Genomic DNA, 27,515 nt, shown 5'->3' on the forward strand with positions numbered 1-27,515 from the left:
GTGTCCTGCAGGCTAAAGCTGACTCACAAGTGCCTTGGCTATTGTAGTAATGTTTCCCTAAGTCCAGAGAAATGAGGCTGAATTCCAGATGTGGTGTCCAGGGAGAGTACAGAGACTTCATCTTTGTCAAGCAGATGGGAGAAGGCTCAGGGTTAAAAACAACAGAAAGAAAGAGCAAACTTTTCTTTAGCCTACACACAAGGCTGGTTGTATGATCTGATATCAGAAATATACATAAAGCCAGAGACAGATGTGGCACTAAGTAACTTGTTGGGTGTCTGTTCATTCAAACCAGAATTACTCTACAGTGCCCACAATCCATTAGATTGGATCCAGTGCCTTAATTGAAAATAATCTGGTGAGAGAATTATTTAGCCCAGATGTGTGTGGATGATGAGCAGGAGTTCCAGGTTCCAAAATAGCCCCACTAAAGCTCAGCAAACAAAGGAAGAATCTCTCTGATTATTTCTGCCAAATGCAGGACTCCAAAGCCACCTCATCTGGCAGCCTTCCAGAACTGATGTTCACTGAGAGTAATGATTCATATTTACACTGTTCTTCCTCAAAATCAGGGGAATTTTGAAGCATATCCAGACGTGTAAACTTTTCTTTAAGCAATAGTCTCATTGCAAAGTATTTATATACTGAGAATTCCCCCCTACTTCTGGAAGTATCTGCCACATAGAAAGTAACAAAGTGCATCCAAGTATACTGCAGCCCAGTCTGACTGGGGCAGAGCTGAAATGCTTCTTGGTGGAAGTTTTTAAGACATAGATTCTAAGATGAATCAGGAATTAATTCCAGCTATTTTCAGCCCCCATCCAAAAATTCATGCCTCACTGAATGCCATCCAGTGTTTCAAAGATAAGCATTTTGAGTAAGTGCCACCTTCACCAACGTTACAAAAGTACTTTATTTTTGACTCACATTTTACTTTCCTCCTGTATTCAAATTCCCTGTTCTAATCACCATTTCCAGTGAACCCTTATCCATTTCTGGAGATCTATACTTTTCACTAGTTGGAGAGAAGAAACACTGGACTTAAGCACCAGAATTACTCAGCAATGAAACAAGAGTTTGCTTTATGACCAAAAAAAGCTAGACTGGAAAAAATGTATCCTCTGTGGAACTGACTCAGTGTGATGGAAAGTGGCAGACATACTATTGACAGTATTGTTCTTCTCAGGTCATCCCCTGACAGGCTTTTTCAGTGCTGCAGTACAAATTACAGGAACTGGCCCCAGCCAGACCCACAATCCACATCTTAGCAGCAATAACAAGGTTCAAAGGTGGATTACACATATGTTGATTATGGGAAGAAGGAAATTGATTCATTATTAGAGAACAGAGCATCTTATACAAGCTCTGTTACCAGGAATATTCAGAAATGTATTGCTGCAATGTCCCCCTCAGAAGCCATGTCATTCACCTATTCTGGCACAGGAAGTGAATGATCTCAGATTTTACCTCATCACACACATCCTGTCCCCATGCAAGTCCTTCAGCCAGGTGGGCACTCACAGCACAGCACTCTGCTGAGATGCCTGCTGGTGGTGCCAGTTCTGGCTGGCTGCTCATTCAGATGGGCATCCCCAGCTGGGGCTTGAAACTCCCCTTGACTACAGAGCCCTTCCTGTCCTGAACAAATACTCTTGTATTTGTAGTAAACACAAACAAACAATCAGGATGAATAGCATGGAGGGGATATTAAACAGCAATAGAAGAGTTGGCAAAGAATTCAACATCACCAAAGGAAAATATCATTTAATATCACTGAGCTTAACTAGCTCAGGAAAATATCCCAGAATAGCCCTTATTTGGTAGTTAGAGTTATTGGGAAAAGCAGCAGGAAGTATGCTGGAGACAAGGGGAAATCCTGCTGCTAAACCTTGAGAAGTTGAACACAATTTCTATTTTCACTCTAGGCTGCACTGTGCCCCTCACTCCTACTGACAAAAACCACACACCTTCAGTTTGTATCAAGATCACATTGAGTAGAAAACCTGCACAAAGTCCAGCTTTGGTAAATCATAAAATGAAAACACTCACATGGTAAATACTCCAATTCAGTTTCCTGAGTCTGTTTAATATAGGTGGATATTTAAACTTCTATCTGACAAATCTCAGTTCCTTAGATTATTTATACTTCCTTTGGAAAAAGCTATAACAGCTTTTTATAGAGCATAGGCAATGAAACTAATGTACAGTACTTTTAGTGAACTTATATCTAAAAGGACACCACCTTAATATCTTAAGAGCAGGAAAAATACACATAGGTTGAGAGAAATGAAAAAGAAATGTTTGAAGAGAAAAAAGGGAAGGTGTGAGATTGGAGTGTCTGCAGTGAACCCCACAGCAAAAGGCTAGAGGGGGCTGTAAGAGAATATCAACCCTGTATGGTCAAAATAGGGGAAAGAAGGAAGTAAAAAAGAAGGTGCAGAAAAAAATTCAAGTCCATTCATAAGGAAGAAGTGTTTTACAGCAACACAGCCATTGTAGAGCTGTAACCTCTAGTTTACTTTGGCACTTTTATGGTTTGATCTGAGATGGGATGAAATCCTATATTGATTTAAGAACTCTTAGTAAAATGTCCCATCTCTGAACCATGCAGGGATTCCCTTTCTACGTATATTTTAGTATAAACATGTTATTATTTTATTATTTTTAAAATGTGCTTTATTTGTTTTAGTATAAAAGAAAAATGTACACTGCAGAGTCCCGGAAGAGAATTAACAAAACAATTCTGTCACTGGGGCCCAAACTTAAAAGGGCACAGACACTTGAGCTGCCTTAAACTTCAGCTTGGTATTAGGTAAGTGACATATAAAAGATTTTGGTGGAGAAAATATATCAGAGTGTAGTTAAATGGAATTTCTGGAATGGTATATTGGGTTGCTGTGAACTCTATCAGAAGAAATGTGTATACCTGTTAGCAGGATTTTAAAGCACTATTCCACCCAGCAGCCTGCTGAGTGAGGTTGGCTCAGTGGCATCTGCTGAACATGTTGTGCAATTAAGCAAGACACTGCCAAGAATCACAGAGCTGCAAAACATTTTCTTCTCCTTTTAGACATTTCTCTTTTCAAGAACCCACCTTCAAAATTGAGTATGGACAGAGGGTTCTGAGCTCCAGCTCTAAGCATAAAACACATTTTGACACAAGTTTGATCACATGCTAGAGGTGACACATGGCTCCAAATCCAGTTCCTAAACTGCTGCTAGGGAGAGCAGAACACAGCCGAGCTTGTGAGCAAGAGCATGAATGGCTCCCACGGCAGCTGTGGCTGGCTCAGCTCCTGGCCCTGCTGCAGTGCCCCCTGCTTCAAGGAGTCTCCTGCTTGGGCTGCAGGGACTGCACCACGGCCTGCAGCCTTCAGCTGCCACCAGGAGCAGCAGCAATAAACACAGGCAGCAGCTTGTGTGGTGAGGGCAATCCTGTGTGTGACAGCAGTGCCAGATCTCCAGAGGCAAGGTGCTAAGGACCAGTGTTTTAGGCTAAAACTAACGACACCAGCAAACAACCCACTGTTTATAAAGCTTATACTCTTTTGTTGATATTAGGTACGGAAAGCAGGCTTTAGACCTCCCACAGTGGAGATCAAAGTTGTTTTGAAAGGGTTCACATATCCCAGGATCTTAAGTCTTACCCTCAAGCCAAACCACTCCTTTAATAACAAGACTGTCAGCCAGCAAAGGGCAGGTCAGAGATTTGGTTGTGGGTGAAAAGAGAAAGACTTTAGCACAAACTTGTCATTCATGTGGGACACTTTTTTCTCTTCATCTTCCTGCTCTCAGCTTTGTCTCTTAACAGCTTTGAATCTCTTACCTGTGTTAGACTTTTTCCAGTCTCTACATAGCAACAGACCACAATCCCTTCTGTGCCTTGGGGGGGAAAATAGCAAAGAAACCATCTGAATTGCCTCAAAGACAAAAGTATATCAAATGTCTGTCTACATTAAAAATACATTAAGTTCTTGTCTTCTAAGTCTTTGAATTTGAGCCTTATGAACTTTATGAGGTGACAATTGTGCAGGAACCAAGAGTCAAAGCACAAACTGGGCTAAAACGTCTGCCACTACTAATGAATTTCCACACTAACTTTTGGTCTAATCAAGCCTACTTTTACACTGCTAACATTACCTGGTCAAAATAGTTATACCAGAATATACCCCAATATGAAGTTCACTTCCATTCCACTAGGAACTACCTTAATTACCTTAGGGCACCTCCAACTCAGTTAATTTCTAATCATCTGATGCTGCTGGACTCCACTGTAACCCTACAGTCATGAACAAGGACTTCTGCCTTTAGAGAGATAATGGTCTCTATTCTAGTACAAGAGGTAGAAACCAAAAGGAGTTATAGCTTCATACTTCTTGTAAATACCTCCTCATATTCAAGTATGCTTATGCCTGAGAGCAGCTTTTTCCTTTTAACTTTTGGTACCAATATTTTTAAACTACAAAGCAAGGGCTTTATACTTGCAGAATTAAAGACAGATACAATCTTTAGAAAAAAACCCACATTTATTTTCCCACATCCTGGGCAGCTGCAAGATCCTTTGCATGTTATTAATGACCTTTCTATGTACTTCAGACTCAATCACTCTGGAAGAATACTTTGCTTTAACTGCTTACCTGAACCCCAAATTTTTCTTAATGCTTCTTACTCCTGTGTTCCCCTCCTAAATGTGTCAGGGACTGTCATTCAAAGAACATTTTCTTCACTGCCTGCAGGGCTGTGTATCTGCATCAGTGTGGAATGGATCTTTCTGTTAATGATTTATGGTATCAATTCAAAGCTATTTTCACATTTACAACAGCATTCCATACATCCTCTTTCAAAGAGATCCAGGAACAAAAAAAGCACAGGGTTGCCACCAGCTATCCTAGTGGGATAGAATTTGCAGGGCATAAGTGCCTTTGGCACATGAAGCAGGGTCTGACTACAGGAAACACAGATTGTTCCCAAGTTACACAGAGCTCAGCTGATGTTAACAAGAATTTCAACCAAATGAGCACATTCTGTGCAGGCAACAGCAGCTCACTAGATATTCAAGCACTCTGAACAGATAAGGTAAAAGATACCATATGCAGTGTGTGCTAAATGATTTAGCCAAATGTCTTGCAGGAAAATGTTGATGTATTCTATTCCAGGAATGTTTCCTGGGAAAAACAGCTGTTGATTCAGGACAGAAGATTTCAAGGCTGCCTCCATATACCAGCTGCAGCTTTTCAAGTAGAACTGAGTTATATAATTTAACTTATATTCATAGTTAGTATGTTTTCACATAAATGGGAAAGAGGAAAGGCATCTATCAGTATGAGCAGAGTAAATTACACAAGCGGGACTAACTACTGATGTTTAAAATTGGACTCACAAGCTCAAATATAACTGGAGAAAGGACTAACAGACACAGCCTGTCCTGATGCCCACTCCCAAATGATACATGGGAAACTCAGTCACTTTGCTACCTCAAATTTAGGCTGGTTTCAGACTATGTCCTCTTCTTTCATATGTATTTTTAGTTCTTGTAACTGTCAAAAATCTGAGGATATAGAAAACACCTTTTTAAACAGCTTTTCCTTTAGCTCTGATACGAAGAACTGCTAGTCAACTGAGCTAGAAATTGTGTTGGTTTTGACTAGTTAGCTGGTATGTGTTTTCAATTTGTGCTGAAAATAGTGTCCATAATTCAGGGATGTTTTTGTTATTGCCAAGCAGTGCTTACACAGAGCCAAGGCCTTTTCTGCTCCTCACCCCACCCAAGCAGCCAGGAGGCTGTGGGTGTGCAGGAACTTGGTGGGGGCACAGCCAGGGCAGCTGACCCCAGCTGACCCACGGGATATCCCAGACCATATGGGTGTTATACTCGGGACATAAATCTAGAGAAGAAAAAAGGGGGGATATTCAGAATGACAGCATTTTCTTCCCAAGTGACTGGCTTGATAGAGCCCTGCTTTCCTGGGATGGCTGAACACCCACCCGCCCATGGCAAATGGTGAATTAATCCCTTTGTTTCTGCATGGGGCTTCTGCGTTTCCTATTAAACTGTCTTTATCTCAACCCACAGGGTTTTCTCACTTTTACTCTTCTAACTCCCTCCCACTGTGAGAGAGTGAGCGAGGGACTGTGTGGGGCTCAGCTGCCAACAACAGAACCATGGGTGGCTTCTCTGCGCTACAATTGCTTTTGTGGTCCTTGCTTGCTTTCGCTCAGCTGGTGAGGAGGAAGTGAAAGGAGAGAAGATGTAACCAAAGGGGTTTGCATTGAGAAGCTGTTCTTTCTCATGCAATTTTTTTTCACACCATCACAGCATTAGATTTTTCCAGCAGCACCCTTAGAAAGTTGTAAATCTTGAGGGCAACAAGGGTCAAAGGCTCTGCATATCCAACTGACAAGCTGAGAAGTGCTATCCCACAGTACTGCAAAACATCAGAGCCATCCTGTCTTATTTAAATCTGATGCTCTGACAGGTGAAGGCCACTTTCATGCTTGTGCCCCATCATACAAGAGCTAGATAGCACCTTGCTAACACAGCACAGCACCTGACTGTGGGCATCAAACTGAACGTCTCTCTTGCCTTTTGGGGAGAAGTCAAACAATAGGGAGCCCCTGCAGATGCCTCCACAGAGGGCAGGTGGAGGAAGCTGTCACCATAATGATGACTGAGCAAGGTTGTTCCCTTGGGTACATCCTGTATACCAAAAGCCAGAAGTGTTTAAGAAAACTAATAACCGGATATCCTGTTCTTTCATCTGTCATGCATGGAACTGAACATGCAGGGTTTTTTTCAAGGACACGACCAGCACCTCTAACCTACAGAGCCTGTGAACCCAACCTGCAAAGGATGAAGGATGAATTGTCCTTCCCTTTATGAGTCAAGATGTTCCTGTGAGGAAATAATGTATGGTAGAAGCAAACCTAGCAGAGAACTGCATGGCAAAATAATTAGGTAAAGCTGTGGGACATAAAAAGGAAGAATATTAATGTTGTTGGGTAAAAAGCACAGACGAAAATAGCAGGAGAGTTTCAGTTATGCTGATGTGCAGTTCAATAATTGTGCAAAAGCAAGCACAGTTGCATCTGGTGATCTCAGATTTGAGATGCAATCAAAAATGGGATAAATCAGGGAGTGAGACAGAAAATACCATGAGGTGACCTTGATGTGTCTCAATATTACAGAAAATAGAGTAAGCTTGGGGGTGCTCATAATCTGTGAATTGGACCCTAAAAATTGATAGGATTGCATAAAATTGTGCACCTTCATAATTAACTTTGGGTCCTGCTGGTCAACAAGTTTTTTTGGTGTGGAGGTTTGAATTTTATGTTTTATACTTGCCAGTTATTTCTCCTTGACAAAAGCTTGGTTCTGTTTGGGCAATTTGTTATTTTGCTTTTGAAAACAGACTGAGAATTTTATATCACTAAATATTATGGATCCATAATGAAACTGAGAGAGCTGGTAGTGCTGCTAAAGCCACTGCACCAGGCACATTTTCTGCTGAGCCTTCTGCTCGGCCCTTCACCCATGCCTTGTGCTTTGTTTGAGTTCAGGTGCTCTGTGACACTCTGATGCTTCCAGCTGCTCTATCCCCACTTTCCCTCAAGGAGACAAGGACAGAGGGCAGACCCTGGCCTTTACTGCCTCCACCAGTCACAGGCTGGATGGCTGTTTTGATGCAGGGAACCTTTCCAGTGCCATCATGTAGCCAGGAAAAGAAACTGCTCCTTAAGAGAGGACAGCAATCAACATCCTCTGCTGCTCTGCTCCCCAAAACAGCAGCACCCCTCTGGAGAGAGAGGGGTGAGCTGCTCTCTGGACAAAACTGCTCTCTGGCCTTTAAGAGAGGGTCTTAAACTCCAGCTCTGATCTCTGAGCCTGCAGATGTTGAACCAGCCCTTGCCAATTAAATAAATGACACAACTTCCTATTGCATAAGAGTCCAAAGGTTAAAAAAGAAGGGTAAGTAATATAGGATAACAGCACTGCACAAAGCCAAATCCTTCTGTAGCCAAAATAAAACTTAACCAAGTTACAGCCTTCAGTAAAATCACAATCGTATTTCATTTACAGCTTGGTGACTTGCCCAAGTCATTCACCATGTCACTAGCTGACTCAAAGAGTAGGGTTAAACATAAATTTAGTTATATGAAGTCATGTCCCTGATTGATTTGGACACTACAGCATCTAGGTGTGTTTCACCTCAGCCTAAAGCTAACACTCTTCAGGGCATCTCTGCCCTCAAAATGCTCATTTCTCTCCACTGACTCCAAAGAGAACTTAGGGTACACACATCCATGCTGTGTGCCAGGGATGGGACACTGCACTCTCACAGCTCAAAAAGCTGCACTTTTTGAGAAGGAAAAGAGAAAGAGGGTAAAAAAATAAATGGGATTAGGAAAAGTGATGCAATTTCCAAGAAGAAAACAAAGACTCAATCCAATTGAAGAAAAAAGCAAAGAAAAAGTAGCCTTAGGAAAACTTGGCCTCTGAAAAACAATGCACTGAGATGAAGAAGAAAAACATGGGTAGGAGAGGTATGTGGTGTGCTTAAGTTTTTGTGTTAGAACACGTGATTAACAGGAATTTATATTTCCTTTCCAGGGAAACTGCTATTGCTAACACCGCTCTCACTTCTAAAAAGTTTTCCGAGCTCCTGGCAAAGATGTGTCAATGATCCCCTCCTTAGGTGGCCCCTCCGGACACTGATGATCCCTTGTGTTCCTTGGAAAGCCATTAACAGGTACAGCTGGCACACAGCAACATCCCTCCAGGCAGCGTGATCAGCTCCCGGCTTAATGATCCTCAGCCTCTAATCGCTGCATTTTGGGAAGGTGGGAAGAATATTTTGTTTCTACAAGGACTAAAACTGATGCCCGGAGTGCCAAATGAATTTCTCGTTTCCTGAAACTCGAGGTGTCCGTGGCCCATCAGTTACAAGGGCACTGGGCTCCAGGAGCAGGGCTGGAAATGGGCCATCCTGAGAGGGAAGATGCCTGAGGCTCTTCGTGCTCTGCAAGGAAATCTCCCCTGCACGCTGCTGGAACAGCGCCAGCAGAGCGTGGCACGAGTGACTGAGGGGCCTCCTGCTGCTGGCACTGCCAGAGGATGCTGCTGCAATAATTAGCTGGAAGCACTTTAACCCCTGGCCTGTAGCACAGAGCTGTGGGTGTCTGCTCAGTCACACATCACCGGCACCGATCCTGTGCACAGGCACGCTTAAGCAAGACAGGGGATGTTGAAAACCTCCTGCTCCTTTCCAAGCTTGTTTCCTATGCACTCCTGCTTTCAAAATAGTGCTCATTTAGTGTTTATGAAGCCAGTTATCTCTTGATTCCTCCTTTTTAAAAAATTCAATTGAGAAAGGAAATAAGTGAAAAAAGAAGAGTGCTGCACAGACAGCCCTTGAAATTGCTGTGCACGAACTCATCTGATGGAGCTTTGTAGTTGTTCCAACAGTTGTTCAGGTGATTGGGATGAAAAAAATGTACCACAAATCAACACTCTTATGGTGTGACAACACACCAATACACTCTAACCCTATCTCATGCCTTTTCTCTCCAGAGGAGGGCAAAGCCTTGGCAACCTCCAGCACAGTTATGACACACGTAAATGATTTTATGAATGCTATTTATAAAAGGCTCATCACAGTCTCTGTGTCCTTAAATCACAAATTAAGGGTGGGGATGTTATTTCATTAGAAGACAAATCACATGTTCTAACATGAAGGCAGTTTTAAAAAAGAAACCACCCTCCAGCAGTTGGACCAGCTGATTAGATATTTTGCTCCTGAGTTTATAGGCTTGCCCCAGACAAGAAGCTGCTGAGCAGAACTGAGACCATGCCAAGTCATTGTTATGCTGGACAAACACAGAATTCTTCTCCCTGCTCATGACATAACATATCCTTGTGAAAACATCGCTGCTTTGAAATCCTGAATCTTTTTCAGGATTTTCTCTTGTGTGAGAAAGTCTTGACTTTCATACACAAGAGAAAATCCTGAAAAAGCTGGGATCTCTATCATCAGGGCATCAAGCCTGTTTCATTCACATGACAGGAGATCTGTGCCTGTGTTGGAGGGTGGGGAATGATGAAGCCTCCTCTCTCTCCCCTGCAAGAGAGATTTCTTTAGCCAACTGGTAGAATGTACTTTGAAACCTAAACAGTTTTCTTGGTTTTTTTTTAGATGAAGTCATTCATGCTCACACCACCTGAACTGAAGCTGATGCTGTTTTAATTCTTGTGGATAGAGGTCTGGAGCACATAAATATGCTTGTTAAAAGTAAGAAAGAAGCCACAGTCTTTTGGGACTGAGTATCACAGAGGAATACTAATGAGTGTATTGTTCCTACTCTTATTTGTGGTCACTATTATCAGCCTCTTGTTTAGAATCTTCATTTGTTTGGCTTGGATCCATAAAAAAAATAAAATATGGAGCCAGATTTTTAATTTGAAATAGGAGAAGGGAGTTTTTGGTCTTTTCTGCATCTGCCACAAAGGAACCATTCCTTGCAGACTGCAGCCAAAGCACAGGGAAACCAGAACCATCCTGTGCCCTGCCCCAGACACTGCACTTGGGCAGGAATTGTGACAGGCAGCCAAGGCCAGTGCTTTCCTTGCTCAGAGGTGTCAACAGGGCCCAAAGCCTTGAGCCAGTGAGAAAAGCATGTTGTTAGTGTGGGACATCCATAAGAGCACAACAGTAAGATGAAGAAAAACAATTCATAGCATTATTTGTACACCCCTCAACATGAAAACTTGTCAAACGTGGAGGAAGTGAAGCCTCAGTAATCCTGGAAACCCTTGATTCACTGTTTCTGAGGAGGGGGTCACTTTCAGCCTCACAATGTGAAGGGAAAAGGCTCCATCCCAACCTCCCTTCTTCCCACACCTCTGTATTTCCCCATCCTCAAACCTGCTGCTCAGCTCTGCCAGGTTTGCTGCTGTCAGACTTGTCCTTGAATGACTCCAGTCAACTGAAGCAGACCAGAGCAGGGATAAGTCTAACTTGCTGGCCTGGAAAACCAATCTAGCTCCAACATTTGTGTTTGCATGAGGTTCCCAGGTGGGAGCAGCTAAGCTAAGCACTGGCTCCACACACTTCTCCTTGGAAACATTCCCAGCTCCCAGGGGAGGGGCTGAGTCAGTGCTGGCTCTGCCACACAACGGGAGGGGGCCTGCAGCTCTCACACAGCTGCTCTCTTCACATGAAGCTGCTTTTGACTCTGACCTTGCTCTCCAGCTACGTTTTGAGAGATACAGCACAAGAATCAAAGGACTTGCTGTGCAGTCTTTCTTTAACCTGTGCTCTGCAGGATCTCAACACGACTGACATTGCTGGCTTCTTCCTGCTGCAAGGAGGAATTAATGCACTGCTTCTCACTACATCCCCTCTTACTGCAGACCAAAGACGCTGCAGGCCAGTCAGCAATTGAATGAATCATCAGACTTTTGTTCCCCAGGAACATTTACTGTACTAATCAGTAGGAAAACACAATTAAAGCCCCAGATTTGTCCTTGGTTCAGTCTTTTTGTTCAAAGCCCGGGATGTCCCTTCTACCACCCTGTTTAATTTCTCAATTAAGCTGCCACATATCCCCTGTTTCTGGAGGCAGAAGGCTCAGTCATTGGCCATCAGCAACTTTTAACACCAACACACAGATATCACATGCCACAATAAACAACTTGTCACTGAGATATAACTACATGTACTGAGAAGATGCCATAAAAAACCCAAAAAATCTAAGTTAGTATTTTAGCTTTTGACTTAATGTACCCCTTTTCAGCATTGTAGTAAACTCTTTAGTACCAATTCTCTAGTAATCCCAAACTCTGGACACCTTTACACCTTTGTTGAGGTGCACAGAATTTACCAGATTTTGGGTGTAAGATGTTCTCCATTGAGTTCTAAACCTCTCCTTCAGAAAGTTTCATTCACAAATGAAATGTTTCAGGTTTCACATTTGAGCTGCTATAAAGCAAACCATGGCAAGAAGCCTTATAAAATACTTGTTTTCTGTGGTGCCACTCAACACAAGGAGGTTTTGCCATGGCTGTGCAATGCTCTGTCCTTACAGACCTGCATGGCTATGGTGGCTGCACTGATGCTGCCCCATACCAGTAAACGAAAAGCTTTTTTTAAATTCAGTCTAATTTCAAAGAGTAATCAGAATTTTCTATGGTCCCTTCAAACTCTTCTTAAAAACCTACCAGAATTTTAACAGAAATGGGGCCATCTTACTAACATTTGACTGAGGCAGATGCTCTCAGATGCCATGAGTAAGCAGTGGGGAAAGTGAACATGAGGACACCAGGGTGAAGGAGGGTAATGTGGCCATGCAGGTGGCAGGCAAAGGGCAGCATTGATTGCTAATGCGGAAAAGCCAAGGACACAAAACTTGTCTCCTGTTGCAGCATTGGGAAAAGTGCTGCCTTCTGCAGAAAAGCCAGCCAGGTTTCTGTGATTTCCAAAGGTTTCTAAACAATTTGAGTATTAGTTTCCTAGATTTGAAGATAAAGGCATAAAAATCCCTTTTGTTTCCTTTAGAAACCACAACACTTTTTGGCACTGTGTTGTGTGACTTCTATCATGAAGTATATGAAGGCATAATTAAAAAGATGAAGGCAACAGGATTTAACAGGACAGCAGCATCCAGCAGGCACTCAGGAGACATAAACACACCTGGTGAGTCACACTTTTAGTGCAATCTGTAACACAAAATATACAGTCTCTTGGGGTGGTAGGACATGACACCTCTCAATCTGCTATACACTATCATGTCATGAAGATGTCTGAAATGCAGTGAAATTTCTTCTTCCCAGGGGATGAAGACTCCTTTCAGTGATATGATAAACTGTAAAGAAGTAAGAAAGATGCTAAGAATGAAAAGAGTTTCCCTGAGAAAAAGTTCCTCTGAGAAAAGGTGGATATGATGGAAAGTACTGAGGGTGTTACACACCTCCAGACTTGCTCTAGATAGTTCTCTCTTATCAGAGACAGACAGAGATAATATAAGGAACCAATTAATCATGGACTGGTTTGATTTCGCAGACAACTGCCATGCAACAGCTGCTTCCAGCAGTGACAGATTCCAAATATTTTTGTAGGATACAGTTATTGGTCAATAAAGTTTTGGACTTGTTTTGATAACTCTGAATCGTGTGCCACTTTCAATGTGGTATTTCTGGCACCCTGCACCCTGGGGGTGGTTCCACACAGTCATTTTAAGCAACAGTTTGTCTGTCTTATGACACTTCCCACCCCACTACCTTTTTTTTTAACCTGCCCCACAGCCTTTTAGTCTCCCTGATTTGGCTTGGCATAGAATTCTAGCTTTGGATCCCAAGATCTGCATCACACCCAGTCTGTTTCTCCATTCTGTTCTGGGAGTGTATCCTCCTCTGCAGCCCACCAGAGTAAATATGACATAACCCTGCTAATTTCAAAAGAAATCACCTGTAAGCAGCCTGATCTGGGAATATTGAAACAGGATGGTATTGCCTACAGACACAATTCCAGCAGAGCAGATGCAGCCTGATCTGGGAATATTGAAACAGGATGGTAATGCCTACAGACACAATTCCAGCAGAGCAGATGCATGGCAGTGTTAACATACACCCATATCACACCACAAAGTGTTTTATATCCTGATTTTATGTATGGTGGTGCCAAAGATTCTATCAAGCTTCTCAGAAAACTGCTGTACCCCCAACAAAAGCTCAGAGAGCCAAATAATGCAATTACCTTTAGAATGAACTTAAATTAAAATAATTATGGGTACTGTCAAGGCTGAGAGCCCAAAAATTTGTACATGGAGAATATTACAGATATCCATCCATGAATGTTTGGATAACAGGCTTTACTAGTTTCTAGAGGAATTTCATCCATCTGCTAATTTCTTTACCAGGGAAACACCTCTGCAACAAAAGTAGGTCACTGGGAATGCTGGGATCCCTTCAGCTGCTGGGAGGCAGAAGGAAGGTGTGAGGCAGCAGCATCCACTTGTCCTTAGCACAATTTCTGACTGAAGTGCTGCACGATCAGCACTCTATTAACAATGGCACAATGGCTCTTTGGAATTGTCTGGACACTCTCCTGGTGTTTAGGCAATGACAATACAGGACTAACTGCTGGAGGATGGCTGCAGACTGAATGGTTTTGGGGCAAGTTAATAGATCAGTTGTACATAAGAGATAACAGTCTGAGGATCAGCAAGGTGCTGGGTGGTACCGAAACAGCACTACTTTACCGAGCACGGTGCTGAACACAAGCATGGGCTCTCAGGTGGGTGGGGAAGTCCCATGGCCAGCACAAAGAACTTCCCAGCTATCTTGGCTTAGTGTGAATTGCACAGTTTGCACTGATCTCTTTATCAAGATACCAGAGCTCCCACTTATGGGAAGTAACTCCTGTTGAATTCACAGGAATGAATTAACTTCCTTCAGACACTTAACAGTGCTCAGCATAACTGAAAGGAAAGCTAGGTGGGACATTTTCTGTGAACTTTAACAGAAGCAGCTTGACCACTGCTGCCAAGTTCAAGGCTCCTTCCTGATAAACAATTCAACACAATATGGAATATCAAGTTTACAAGATAACAGGCTGCAACAAGCTGCCCACTGACTTTGCTCAGTAGTTTATATCCACCACTTTCTACTCAAGAGAATGTTAGAAGTAGGTTGATTTTTTTTTACAATTAATCTACTAAGGAAAGAAGGTTAAGGAAAAACTATCCTTGATGACAGTCAAATAATTTCTCAGTAACTTTATGGGGTTCTCCTGATCATTGCTTTTGCTAAAATGCTTTGCTGAAAAGAGAGAAATGTGCACATATGCAGATCTCCTATTCATGTAGGCCAACGTTACATGCTCTACTCTCCAGCAGTCTTTCTGGCACAGCTTCTCCCCTACAAACAGTTTGAGAAACATCTTTTGCATTATCCGCTGTGATTTCTGCTGGCTTACTTCCAAAATCCAAAATATGCAGGCAGGAAAAAAAATCAGAAGAAAACTGGTCCATGTTTCAAAATTCATTCTTTCTTTTCTCTGGAAGTGCAATTACAGCTCATGAGCATTTGTGAGGCCACTAAAGGGCTGTGGGAGCCCAAGGAATGCTGACACAGTGGGAGGAAGATCACCCCACAGCAAACACAGAAGATTATTGGAGCCAGGAGGATCCTGAGGGGAACTGTAACATGCTCAGAGGAGTTTCATTTGTTTTGTGAAGAACTGGAACTCTTTTCCTCCCTTATTCACAATGTTTACACTGAGCTCAGCTTTGGGATCTGGGAGTGCATCAGGAAGAGCATTGCCAGCAGGTCAGGGAGGTGACCCTGCCCCTCTGCTCAATGGCGTGCTGGGTCCAATTCTGGGCACCTCAGGACAAAAGGGACACGGAGCTGCGGGAGCAGAGGGTGGCAAAGAGAATGAGGGGACTGGAGCCTCTCTCTTGTGAGGAAAGGCTGAAGGAGCTGGGGCCGTTCAGCCTCCAGAGGAGACGGCTCAGAGGAGACCTCAGCAGTGCCTGTCAGTGTGAGCGGGGAGGGCTCAGAGCAGGGAGCGGGCTCTGCTCCCTGGCCCAGCAATGGCCCAGCAGGAACGGGCAGGAACTGATGCCCGGGCAGTTCCACCTGAGCACCAGGAAGAACTTCTTCCCTGAGAGTGCCCGAGCCCTGGGACAGATCGTCCAGAGAGGCTGGGGAGGCTCCCTCGCTGCAGATATTCCAGACCCATCTGGACACAATCCTGTGCTGTGTGCTCTGGAACGACCCTGCCTGAGCAGGGAAGCGGCACCAGATGAGCCCTGTGCTCCCGACCAGCCTGACCCGTTCCGTGGTTCTGTCTCAGCACTGTCCTGACCATGTCATGAACCATTACAAACCCCTGAGCTGTACCAGCTTTAACAAGAAAACCATTTCCTTATCATTCCAGGAAAAGACAGCCTAAACCTCCAACAATTCCCTGGCCTTCCCCCATTTGCTTATCCTGGAATGGGATTTGCTTACAAAGACTTTAACAGTCACATTTTATTGCACAACAGCAATTAAGAAAAGCAAATTTCACCTTCTGAAGAATCAGATATTACTTTCATGGTTCCAACTGCTTCAGTTGAGCAACTAATTAACTGCTTGTTTCATTGAAGGAAAACAATGAGCAGAAACAGAAACCAGATAGTCCTTCTTTGTGAAACATTTCCTAGGAAATTTTGGTGATTTTAACCAGAAAAGAGGAAGCAGCAGCAATGATTCAATTTTGAAATAATGAAAACCTCTGTATTTTTACGTTGAAGTCTCACCAAGTGACAGCCAAACCATCTCCTAAAATAAATTTACTTTCTGGGTATGAGGATGAGCCTGCCTTTCTCCACACACTTCTCATCACAGTCTATTGTTTCCTTCTTCCAGGTCACCTGATTGCTGAACCTTCTCCCCTGCTCCTGATGCAAAACAGAAGTGGGAAAATACATTGTGAGAGAGCCTGGAGTACATCTTCCTGCTGTGTTCAAGATACAGGCAAAGTATGAGTGGCATTGGTACAGTCCAAAGCTGATCAAAGATGATGTAGCTGGGACAAAGGAGGTGGCAGCGCATACAGCTCTGGATAGCAACAGGAGGGGGCATCTGGAAATCAGCTTTACAGAGCTCATGAAGGTTGTGAAAGTACTGGGCCATAAATCACCATATGCATATACTGACCTGATTTTCACATGCATGCTTCATGTTATTTGTGCTTCAGATTTCTGAAGTTTAATATGGGGCAGAGAAAAGGGGTTCTAGTTCTAACAAGGACTGCTGTTTGACTATGCTCAAATCTGATTAAAGCCTAACTATCAACCTAATGTTTAGCATTACATTTCAAGATTGTTTCCTTTTGTTTCCAGAAGCACAGAAATAATTATCTAAGTTTACAAGGAACTTTTGGTTATATCCAAACTACAAAGTTTTTTTCAGGCTGGAATCCTGACTAGACTGGAGAATAGGTTTGAACTATTTGCTCCTTGCACATTTTTTGAAGTAACAACAGAAAAACCAGCTTTGAATATCTATGGTGATATGTAACTGAAAATCCAAGATAAGCTTCCATGTAACAAGGAGAGGTCAGAGGTGTCAAACTCAATAACTTACATATAAACTATGGCTGTTTAAGTGCTAGTACCATTGAATTATATTTAGACAGAGAAGAGGAAAAAAACCCATCTGACAAAGATGTAATTAACTTTCGTTCTTAATCTTTTAACTTTTTAAGGTGTAAGGAGGCCATTTACATGAAGTTATTGTGACTATTTCAGTCTAATTTGGAGTTTTAGAACTCAAGAGTCTTTAAAAAGACTATTTTTATGACCCTAATACCACATCCTAATCTGTGATGAAGTAATACTAACCAGATCAGGCTGTTTTAGAAAAATAGCATGAATGCAACTAAGAAATCAACAGGACAAGATGTGGGAAGTAGGCATTGTTTTTTGGATGCCCAGCTGGCCAGAACAGACTTTTGCACAATTTCAGTTCCTAGGCATGGGCAAGTAAAGATAACTAGTGGCAGTGAGCTGACCAGCTATGTTTTAACCATGACATCAACACACACTCATCAACATTCTGTGCTTTGCACACAGGCACACGAGTTTTCTGCTGGATTATTTTTGAGCACAGTTACAATGGCATGACAGATATATCCCATAGGTGAACATCACAAAACTCTCTGGCCTACTGGGCTCCTCATTCTAAGTGTGGTGGTGCAGCTGAAGCACTGAGCCAAGGAAGAGGCAGGCTTAGGCTCTGCAGATGAGAAGTTCTGAGTCCCAGCACACACAAAACCCTGGCACTGCTCTCTGTGCTCTGGCTGCTGTTGCTTGGCTCTCAGGTACTGCCAGAAAGGACCATCCTCAGCTTTACAGTGGATAAAAGGGATTGAGAAGTGTTTATGGCTGCAGCATTAAAGCCTGTCCATGCCTGCTTATACAGGAAGATAAACAAGTCTCTGTTCCTTTCCCTTTAAACGGCAAACACAATACAGTGAGGTTTTGAATGTGTTTGGTTTTTTTGTTGTTGGTTTGGTTTGTTGCCTAAACTAACATTAGACATGTTCCTAGGGAAGCTCAGCATTGACTCACAGCCAATAGGCCCTTACTGGGTAGCAGCCAGATGACAATATCTCCTCTCAAAAGAGGTTTCCCTTTTCAGATATCTCTGTGTTATTTATAGGCAACAAGCAATGCATACAAAACATCAGGAAAAAAGGGAGGGGCAGCATCAAGCATCTTGAGACTTTATTCAATTACTGCCCGATATAGAAATAGTTGCCAAAGTCTTTTTGAATAGTTTTAAAAAAAATTATTATAGGAAAAAAGATCCATTAGTCAAAGATCTGTCAGCCCAGAGATAAGGAAAAGGCTTTAATTTCTAAATAGAAGGACACTTAGTATTTAGACCACCTGCAGTGTACTTGCTTCTAGAAAATGATGGAGGATTTGTTTGCTTTTGGTGTTTTTGGGAGGGGACTGAGGAAGGAAGTGTTAGCTTACTTTAGAAAGAATGCCTAGGATAGAAAAGCAGCTGGAGTAGAATACAGTGGAGGCAGAATTGCAGTTCCAGGGACAGCCAGGAAATTTCAGTGGAACAGCTCCCTTGCTTTAAATCCAGTGCTGCTGACGCACACAGCAGAATTCTCTCAAAGCACCCTGGGGTTTTGTCTTGATTTTTTGAGAAAATATAGTTCATGGTCATGTGCCTCTCCTGCCTCCTATTCCAGCCATGAAGGCTTCAATGGATTGGTTGATTCTAATCCTGTTTGCTACAAACCTTGAAACACCAGAGTTACCCACTCTCTCCAGCCTTCTGCATATGCACAGTTGAGAAGAGAGGAGAAACTACTTTCATTTTCTCTGCTCATCTAATCTCAGAGGAAAAAGTACAAACAGCTCCACTTAGATTTGTCTGGGATGACCCATCTCCTGCCTGGGAGGCAAGACAGGATGTGCTGCTCCCTGCCCTGTCAGCAGGTGAAATAAAAGAAGGTGGAGGCTTGGCCACTATGTACTGACAGGAAGGGAGTTAAAAATACATGTGTGTAGGAATTTACACATGACCTAAGGAGTAGCTCAGAAATGCAGGACAAAGTCACAGAAATATGCAATTGTGTAAGGTCTGCTGTTAATAGCTGAGCTGCTCTCCCACTGCACTCATCACTCAAAAGGCAGAGGGCCAGTCTCCTTCTTAATTAGCCCTGAAAAGTTAATGACCCATCACCTTGGCTGTGTTACAACTTCTGCTCACAAACAATAGATTAACCACTCAGGGACCAGCACCAACAGCAAAAATCTTAGTTCAGCAATCATGAAAGACCAAACCATCAAACAGGACAGTGCTAAAAGGAGGATGTGTCAGGAACACCTGAACTCACAGACCACAGGGAGCCCACGTACTCCCAGTTTGCCATCCCAGGCCATTAGTAATGGAAATTAAACTAACTACAAGTGATGGAAAGCCTTCCAAGTGATGTACTGACTTCCTCTCTAGTGCTGGATTTAAACTCCTAGGTTTTTACATTAGAAGGCAAGCTAAAAGCAAACATCAGAAACAAGGCTATGGAGCAATCAGTGAAATTTCTGATAAGGGCACTGAAATCCAGGAGAAGCAAAATGTCAACGTTTTGTCATCTCAATGTACTCAAGTCTAAAACAACTAAATATAGTCATTGTATATGGCCTTTTCATAACAATCTGTAGCTCAGTCATTTTGTTCTGCAAATATAGAAGAAAAATGGGGAAGGGAGGGAAATTAGGGATGAGATATTAGGGGGGAGGGAAAAAGGGAATTAACATTGGATTTGCAAAGCAAAAGCTCCAAGTCCCAGTAAACAAGATCTGACATAATTTTTACTTTGAACACTAAAGCTCTTGGCACATTAAACTTCTTTTAGGGTTAAGTAAATTACAATAATGTCAACTCTTGAATCAAACCAGGCAATTCCTGCATTTACACAAGTCTGACATTGTTTCAGCTGAAGGCAGAAAATGTACAACTAAAGTCCATGCCCCTGGCTGTGCTGCTTAACCTCCTGGAGGTAGGAGCACCCTCCTGCCCCCTGCAAATGTTTTACTGCAGCAAATTGCACTGATTGTTCCGTTAGCAAGGGAAAAGAGCTGTCCTCTCTCCAGAGGCTGTGATGGACAGTGAGGGTGATCAGGTCCACCCAGATTTTGCTGGTAATTGAACTGAATAAAGCTCTTCCCCAGCCAGCTCTTTGGCCAGTGAGGCTTAGAACCCTGGTGACATCTTAAGTGTATTCAACTTAGATCTGCCTGAGAATTTTATATATTATTTATGAGAATTGATTTTTTTTTTTTTTCCTGTGAGGGAATAATATAGCCTGTATCTCTCCCTCCCCATCATATGTATTTCTGGTAAAATAGTTCCTACGTAAATATCAATGCATCACTGTCAGAAGAATTGTACACTTTTAAAAGACTGCCTCATTTTGTAGTTCCTTACTTTACCAGGGTAACAAAAAGGTAACGGAGAGGAAAAAATACCTGCATACACAGAAAATTCACAATCACCTTTCCTGTTTGCTGTTGATAGTCCATTACAGAATAAGGTTAAGCTCTCCAGCTACTTCCCTTCAGTTACCTGTTATACAGATATTAATTTAACCTTGTCCCAAAATATGTTAAAACCGAGAAGGAAAAAAAGCATGGAGATGGGTCGTAATATCATCTTACTTTGTCTCAGAATAAAATTCACATAATTGCTCTTTCCTGGCTTATACCTGAAAAATAAGAATTCTTACAAAATTTATGTCCATGTTTTTCTTCCACAGGATGAGGTTTTCATTTTCATAAGACATTTAAATACACTGCCCCCAGCAAGCTGGATAAGATATATAGGTTTATGAAAGAAGATTATGGCAGATTTTGAGTTCCTAAAACTGTGCTCACAAATATGTAATTGTGCTGAGCAATTTTTGGGCTCTGGAGATTCTCTTAACTCCAGAGATCACTTTTGGGTTTATTGCCAAAGACTTAAATGCTCTCCAGACAGCATGCTGGCTTTGGATGTGGTTCTAAGGGTGGGATTATAAAGAGTTCTGAATTATTGCTAGTGCTGTCAGTCTAACAGGGGGAGAGTGTTTATAGTTAGGCACCAGTGGATTTATTTCTCTGGAGCACTTGATCTCCTGTGATCCATCCTCCATCAGCCATTTTCCACAAGGTTGTCCCTATTCAAGCAAGTCTTTGCCCCATATCCCATCAGTAATTTGTGTATCATTGTTTATGCCAAAGGTTATCTACTGCCTTCTCTTGATGAAATTGTCTCTGTGTTCTCCACCTGCTTTCTCCCACAGCTATGAAGATATCAGTATTTCCATCAATTCCCTCAAGGAGATTGAAGGAGGGAATTGAAGAGTGGGAGATGGGCCTCAGCCAAAGCAAGGTTTATTCAGAAATTTCCTACTGGGAAAAAAAAGGCTACAAAAGCTTGTTTAAATTCTGAGTCAGTTGGAAAACACCACAGCAATAGATATTTCTAAACTTTAAAAGAAAAAAAAAATACAGTGTGCATGCTGAACTCAGAAGAGGTCCATCTTTATCTTTCATAAAAGCAAATTTTTATTTATTTAAACTAAACTGAAAAATTTAGGATTACTACTTCTGTTTCAAAGCTGGAGAATAAAAGTTATATTTCAATTTCCCAGATGCATTCACTGCATCGGGGAAAAGCAGTAAATCCATAAACCTGAAAGTGAAACAGTCTCATAAACTCCGCTGAGCTATCTTATCTCAAGGTCCAACACAACCTGGGGCATTTACTAGAGCACTGTCACAGCTCTGCACAGCTGCAAAGGAGCTCACATGGCTTCTTGTCCCAAAGCTGCTGTACAACACTTCAGTGGTGACACGAAGGTACACCTTAAATTGATCAGTGGGTAAGGAAGAAAACACTTGGGAAAACAATTCTCCCCTCAGTTGTGGGAAAAACTTCTGCATAGAAGCAGCCTTGCTTGGTGCTGAGGGAGAAAAGAGGGCTGGACAGAAAAGCCTCCAATGCTGAAATCAGTTCAGCTGCTGCAAAATCAGTCTGGCAAATTTCCATGGATATGGTTTGTACTGAGGCTGCCCAAAGGCCAGTACTGAAACTACTCTGCTAAAAAATCCTGCAATTCCTTCTTGTCCAACACTGCCTTCCACCTGTGTGCCAATGCCAGTCTGCCGGGAGTCCTGGAAATAAAACAGCACTGCAGATCACAACACCTGGGATGGGGTCAAGTACTCACTGGGGGAAGAGCTTCACTCCATTTGGAACAAAAAGAGGACTAAGTGTGATTTATGGGCACAGTGGTAAAAGCCTGGCCTCTAATCAGTAGCACATCATTACTGATGTGCCCATATTGCCACTCCTGCATTTAGTTTTGCAAAATACTTGTTATGACCTGCCAGACACCTCCAGTGCCCATGTACAGGCAGCATGGATAGGGGTGCTCTGTACCCAGCACACTTCATGCCCTGGGCCTGTACTCTGTGCCCAACACACCCAGGGACACTGCTCAGACTACAGAGGGGAAAGCCTGAATGGAGCTGCACAGCCCAGTCACATCTCTTATGTCGATGCAGAAATGAGCACTGGAGAACAGATGGTTTTTGCACTTGGAACTGAGCCCCTGGACCACAAACCCTGCATGAACTGAGCCACTGCCTTCCCTCCCCAGAGCATCTCTCATGCTCCAAAGAAGGAAACAAACCAGAAAGAGCAGAAGAATATAGACCCTGCTGGCTCTGATGCTGGATACAGTGATTCAAAAATACGATGTTTTGCTTTTCTCAGACCCCCTTCTAGGCATTTAGAAGAAATTTATTTCATATGTTCTGAGCCCTCATTTTAAATGGAAAGGATCCTGTGATCATGGCATTAAGGACTGCTTGCAAATACAGTGTTGATCCCCCAGTGCAAATTCCACACATCTGCTCAGCACCTTTCACTCAGCACTTCAGACTAAGAAGAGAACAAGATTACCTGTTCCTTTCTATACAAATATCTGTATAATAGATAAAACCAAAAGGAAACTACAGTCCATAGTACTGCTGCACATATCAAGTCCTGACAAGGGCTAAATCATATTTCTGAAGGGTTTCTTTTGAACTGGACACAGATGAAGGAGTCACAAGGTGAATGACTGGCTTTATCATAGAGATAAGAAGGCAGCAGAGAGCAGTAGCAGCAAAGGCTGTAGTTCAGAGAAAGCACGTGCCTGGCACTTGACCTGGGACATGCTGAGAGCTTTGAGTAAGATTCCATGGAGGTTTAAGTGAATTTCAGACTGAATGCTGTGGTCCTGTGCCTGTCCCTCCCTCCCCAGCTCTCTTGTGCCAGCAGTAAAGCTCATGTGGCTCTGTAACAAAAACGTCTGGCAAAGAAAGATGAAATTAAGTATTTTGGAACTTTATTTCTTCCAGTTAGAGTTCAGACAGATTATTTCCCTCACCACAGTCACATGAGCACTATTTGCTAGTAAACAAGTTCACTCAAACAAACTCCTCACCTCAGTCCTTTGCAACCTTCTAGAAAAGTATAAAAAAAACCTCAAACACTGCCAACCCACTTGGCAGTAATAAACTGAACAATGGAACATTTTATCTTTAGACTCAGCAGTTTGAGTGCAGAAAAGCTTTTCATCTGAGTTGTACAGGTTGGCTCTCAATACCAAATGGACACTGACGTGAGGGGAGAAGAATTTCTGCTATGGGAAGATCTAGCCAGAAAATGTCAAAAGCTTGGAAGCCAGTTCTTAGGAAACAAGCTGTAAGACATGGAAAATGCTAAATTATGCTTGTCAAATGCATGTCAAGAGAGAGGAAAACAAAAACACAGTTGACAGAAAGCAATCATGTCTTGATGCTCCTGCCTGAGAGCGGAACGTGGTTGATGGCTACAAACATCCTAGATCATCAGCCAAAATAAATGAAGGAGATTCCCACTTCATGAATGGTGAGGCTGAGTAGAAATCTACTCAGCCACACCTAGAGAAAGTGTACTTCAAGCCTCTGTCAGCCTCTCTTCCCAACAGTGTGACTGTGTCCTCAATCTCAAACCATTTCAAGCCTATGAAAGTGTTCCCTAAGTGACCTCCTGTCAAAACACAAAAGTGTTCTGCACTGGGAAGGAACAAATGGTACAGGCAAGGTGGCTTGGCAATGTCTGTTAAATAGGCAAGGGAGGGGGAGCGAACATCCTTCTCTGCAAGGTCTTCAGGCACTATCAAACTCTGGAGAGAGTTTGGGTAGTCTGCAGTAAACCAAGCACTGCATACTACCTCCTTCAATCTGGTATTCCTCACTTTCCATTTTGCTGTCTCCATGGGATTATTGGCTGGAAACAGACACACTTGATCATTTCTGAGACCTCAGATTCCATTATTCTGCCACAACATTTACTAATTATAAATGCTTTGCTAAATATCCAATGTTTTCACTGGCTGAAAGCCCACACTTAATGGACTGATAAAGAACAAATGCTGTCAGAGAATGGCATGTAATTGGTTACACAGGTCAACTGAAACTATGCACTCAGGGGGTGCCTGCCTGAGCAAACAGCATAAATGAACTTTTCCTGGATAAGAAGCTGAATGAACTCTACTCCTAGAAGGGAATTTAATATGTTTAACTATTCCCACTGCTATTAAGCCTTTCTCTTCAGTGATGAAAGTTGTACATGTCATGCATGTTACTCTCCCAAGAATGCTGTGACTAGAAAACAAATGGAGAGAGTTGACTCAGAGTGTGTGCTGGGCATGCATAAATAGGCATTCCTCTCTTTCCTGGTCACACTGATCATACAGGAGGATGCTTCCAACACTAATCTGCACATCCTGGCTGGCATATAACAATAAGACATTGTCTTTTTAAATCCTGCTGTTCTGCTTCCTCCCTTGTTTGCCCTGTAGTCTACAATTCCCTCACTCTGTCCTCTCCCTTTCCTGCATTACCACTCCAGACTATTGTCAATTCACATCCACAAACCTGCAAAAAACCAAAGAGAAATGAAAGTGCCATTCTTCTCCATTAAATGCTATCCCCTCTTCCCTGATCCCTCAGAGCCCTGTTTCTTGGAGCAGGACCAAGGCCCCAAACCATCACAGGCCAGAGCAGCTGCAGTACCAGCAGTGTCCCAGCCCAGCAGGCAGAACAGCCTCGGGCTGGGAAAGGGGCACAAGATAAGCAGTGTCCATGTGACAGTGCCCACGTGCTCCAAGGACTTTTTGGTTTTAGGATTAAATCTTTTCTGTGAAACCATGTCAATGCATTAGCTAACAGAGTGGGGAAGTGAGAGCACAGAAGACCAAGCAGCTAAAATAAGATGGTGATCAGTGAGAAAAGCTGCAGAGGACAACTCAGGGATGTGAGAGATATCAAAGGGCTGTTTTCCAAAAAGTTTCAACAGTTGTTCTTCTGGCTTCAGACTTTAGTTGGCCTCCTTAGCTTGGCTATTTCACTTTCCAAAAAAGCTTAGTGCTGGTGGAAAGGGGGACAATACTGAGTGAGTATTAATATATCTGTTTTCTAGATTTCTCAGATATTTATTATCTAAACCCTCTCAATAGCTAAAAACGCTCTTCTCAGCTTCTGGAGGTTACATTGAAGACGTCTTTAATTTGACTTGTCAGCTGAGTGAATGCTCATTCAGTCATCTGATGGCAGGCATTTGTAGGAAAATATCCAGAAAAACAACCCCAAATAAGAATTTTCCTTGCAATCAATCAATCTGGTTTCCAATTAAAATCACTCATTCCTTTAACTTTTTTCCACGAAGTCTTTGCTTCTACTGTGCCAGATTCAGGGAGTGAACCCTGTGAATACAGGGTGAGGAGAAAACAAAGCCAGACCCCACCACCTGTCCTGTCACCCAAACTTTCAGAAGTTTTAGGAACTCTGGTTGGGATCCACAGGAGAACTACAGGAAAAGCAATGGCACAGGTGTGCAGAACACTCTGGAAATTAGTAACTCCGGGGACAGCTTTGTAGACACAGTTCCTGACTTTTGCTGTATTGATTGTGCCCTTACACCTTTCCACTTATTTATCACTCATTTTACTTGCTGTCTCACTCTTTTGGTAGTGCTGTCTTAGAAATATATTCAGTAGTTTATTCCATTTTGACAAAGAAGGGAAACAGAAGCTGCCACCACCTGAGTAATTAATCTCTTGAAGGTATCTGCAACATCACAGACCTGGGCTTAACAGGTACCTTGAAGGGGCTGTCCTTCTTTTAGCTGGACTGTTATTAACTCAACTCTGTATATTTTAACAGTAAGCTCTGTTTACTTCCGTAACATGTGTTAAATGGATATTTTGGTATCACCACATCAGGATACTGAGTACTATAAAAGTGAAAGCAACTTAGGCAAAGGCTGCAAGGGAGGGGAAATTAGACTGTTTAATTGCATCAGCCTGACCCCTCCAGGTTAAAAGGCCTCTGTCTAGCTGGTAGGAAATTGAAACACCACTTTTAAAATGAATATATGTTTTAATACCTTATCATAGGTGGTTTAAGAAAAGCCCCAACTTTGAACTAAGCTAACTTTGAAAAGCCTCACCTATTTCAGTGGTGGGCATGCAAGAGTCCAGTGTGCAGAAAGGTTTTTACCACCTGTTGATTCCTGTGTTGAGGGTCCTCACCTGGTGCATTAGCAGGGAGCCAGAGGTGGAAGAATTAAATAACCAGCTGTGAAAGCTGAGCCAGAGCTGAGTTCCAGCTCGGGTAACACCCCAAACTGCTGTTCTATACCATGTTGAAATCCCTGAAGGGACAGTGGTAGTTTCACTTTTGGTTCTGCCGGTGGGAGGGAGGAGCTCAGTTTCTGTTTCCCAGAAATGCTCTCTTTACCCGTAGATCTCCTGCAGTCTTGTCAAGGATTTATTATCTCTCCCCTCGCTCCGAGGAATCCTCAAACATTCCCAGGAGCCAGCACATTCCTGACACATATGCACTGTGTCCAAAGACCAGGAATACTCAAGTCAGACTTCCCCCTGCTCTGGTCCTCCTTCAAAACACAGAAATTATGGTATTTTAGTTCTGGACACAGTTTCACCTATTTAACCTAAATTTGTTTCTGTTGTTTAATTTGTTCTGACTAGTGGACCAAATACAGCAAAAATACTCCTATCAACAATTGCATATTAGCTACTTCTACCTTTTTTCCCCTCCATCTAATGTATTTTATGTTTTTGTACTTTCAAATCCATCTCATTTATTCAAAACTGGTTGCAACGCATGCAAACCAAAATGAATTGCATCAATATAAACAAGGACATAGAAATTTACAGGATAAAGACAGAAGTAAATGACTTCTTCGACCATTTCCTGCGTGGAAAAATATATTTGAATGATACAGTCCTGAGAGCAAGCAATTTAAGCTTTTGCATGACTAACTTGACATTAAAATTCCAACTCTGGACCACAGATAGTGAAACAGTCACCCATAGGATGAGTTTGCAGGCATGGCTTCTTTCACCAGTGGA

The 27,515-nt window shown here is 42.6% G+C and overlaps 1 protein-coding gene across 1 annotated transcript in view; it reads right to left on the reverse strand.

Moving 5' to 3' along the window:
* Positions 1-26,789, reverse strand: part of RMI2 (RecQ mediated genome instability 2) — a 72,901-nt gene extending 46,112 nt beyond the window's left edge. The window contains exon 1 of the transcript XR_012582850.1: positions 26,673-26,789. The gene's annotated coding sequence lies outside the window, so the exon portion shown is untranslated. The remainder of the gene's footprint in view (positions 1-26,672) is intronic.
* Positions 26,790-27,515: the final 726 nt, after the last annotated feature.

This window comes from Zonotrichia albicollis, chromosome 16 (assembly GCF_047830755.1).
Source record: "Zonotrichia albicollis isolate bZonAlb1 chromosome 16, bZonAlb1.hap1, whole genome shotgun sequence".
NCBI classification, from domain to species: Eukaryota; Metazoa; Chordata; class Aves; order Passeriformes; family Passerellidae; genus Zonotrichia; species Zonotrichia albicollis.